The sequence below is a fragment of the Podarcis raffonei genome, chromosome 3 (assembly GCF_027172205.1).
Source record: "Podarcis raffonei isolate rPodRaf1 chromosome 3, rPodRaf1.pri, whole genome shotgun sequence".
In the NCBI taxonomy this organism is placed as follows: domain Eukaryota; kingdom Metazoa; phylum Chordata; class Lepidosauria; order Squamata; family Lacertidae; genus Podarcis; species Podarcis raffonei.
In genome coordinates, this window is record NC_070604.1 from 29,308,311 (window position 1) to 29,310,558 (window position 2,248).

A 2,248-nucleotide genomic window follows, 5' to 3' on the forward strand; every position below is an offset into this window, starting at 1 on the left:
TTACAATCCCACCACATATGATAAAATGTCGCCTCCTTTTTTTTACACTTCCAACATGTGTTTGAGCTAGTTTTGTACATTTTCCCTAACTGGTGTCATATACCACCTATGCATCCCACCTCCATCCTTAAAAGGACACTTTGCTCCAACTACAATTTACCTGAGACTGTGGAGTTAAAATGAAGCTCACTGTGACCTCAGTCACCAGCAAGGTCACCTAGGGCCCCTGAGAGAAAGAACATCATGGTAATGGGGAAACCAATCTGGCCCTATGCATTGGACAGCAAATGTACAGCTGCTTCCATGTTTGCTTTCCTCTGCCCTCCCCATTGCTTTTTCCTTTTATATCTTCTCTGTTAGACTGCGAGCCTGCAGGCAGGGGACTGTCATAAATTTTGCTAAATGTGCAGCGCTTTTGTGCTTGATGAATGTTTCACAACAACTTCCACAAGGGGATTTCTCAGAGTCGCTATGGGTGGTACTTCGCTGTCACCACTTCCCCACTGTTGCAGCAAAAAGCTCTCAAGGCTCAGGCGAAGACATTTTTATTTAGCAAACCTGCGACATATCATTGTCCTTGAGAACCGTAAGCCAAACCATGGTTTAGTGTGAATGAGCAAGCATGCAGCTCCCAGAACTTTGTTCAGCTCTTGACATTCTTCCCAGAAAAAGGATCATGGGATTTGTAGGCCAAAAACATCTGGAGGGCCAAGGTTGAGGAAGCCTGTTCCAACTAAAGAATCATGGCAAGAAAAATTTAATGGACTATGCAGAACTGGCAAAACTGACATACAAGCTACGAGACAAGGATAACTGTGACTTTAAAGATGAATGGGAAATATTTGAAGTATTTGAAGATGCAACAAAGCGAACTGGACTCCTTGGCTGGCTTTGAATAAACATTCACAAACTTTTTATTGATAATTATCAGCTAAATAGTTTGAGGATCTATGCAACTGTGTAATATGTAGAAAACAGCATTTTTAGAGAAATCAAAGACTGGAACTGAGGGAAGTTGGGGGTGGGGATGGGTGGGTTCTGTGGGGGGAGGGAGGGGGAGGAAAAATGGGGGGAATAAGGATGATATGTTTCTGGATAATATGTTTTGTTTTAATTTTGAATTTAAAAGTTATTTTTTTATAAAAAAAAGAGGAAGCCTGTTCTAGAACTATGGGAGTTTTGCACACCGGGCAGGAGGGAGGCCATCTTTATGATTTTTACTCATATATAGGGTTGCTCCAAAGCACGAACAACACAGGCTCTAGGGCCGTGTTCCTGCTTTGCCGCCGCTTAAATTTGGTTCTCCAGGAGCCACCCCTGTCTTCTTCCCACTCCATCATCTGACACCCGGCTTTTCATTGACAACCCGTCTGCAGAGACAGTTTATTACCCTCGTTTCAAATGGTGGAACTGAGACGGAGAGCAATGAACCCATGAACAACCGGGTGCCAGCTCAGAAAATTGCTTAATCCTCTCGGGCGAGCTGCATCGTGCATCATCTTCATTACATTTGTGGAGAAGCAGGATGCACATAAATATCGCGGTGGGCATTGTGGTGCGGCATTAATCATCGGCAGAATACCATGCCCTATTACCTCTGGGCAATCCAGAAGGCCATGGGTGAAAGAAAACCTATCCTTCGTGCAATCCCCATGCAGAAATTCGGACCCTGTCGTCAGGCGTACCCCCCCCCCAAAAAAAACTAGCAGTGTGAAGGAGTTTCCACAAATGGATACTCCATTCCCCCTGGTTCCTGTTTTCCTCCCACCCACCCCAATGGTCACTCAGCATTATTTGTTGTTGTTGTTTAGTCATTTAGTCGTGTCCGACTCTTCATGACCCCCTGGACCAGAGCATGCCAGGCACTTCTGTCTTCCACTGCCTCCCGCAGTTTGGTCAAACTCATGTTGGTAGCTTCAAGAACACTGTCCAACCATCTCATCCTCTGTCATCCCCTTCTCCTTGTGCCCTCCATCTTTCCCAACATCAGGGTCTTTTCCAGGGAGTCTTCTCTTCTCATGAGGTGGCCAAAGTATTGGAGCCTCAGCTTCACAATCTGTCCTTCCAGTGAGCACTCAGGGCTGATTTCCTCCAGCATTATTTAGCGAATGAGTATACTCGGTCATGGGAGACTGTTGTTGTTTTTAGGAAGTCACAGAAGCTTCAGAGGGAAGGAGCAATCTGCAAAATCACCTCTTCCCCACCCCATACACAAGCTTCCCCATTTACAAACACACACTTCCAGTCA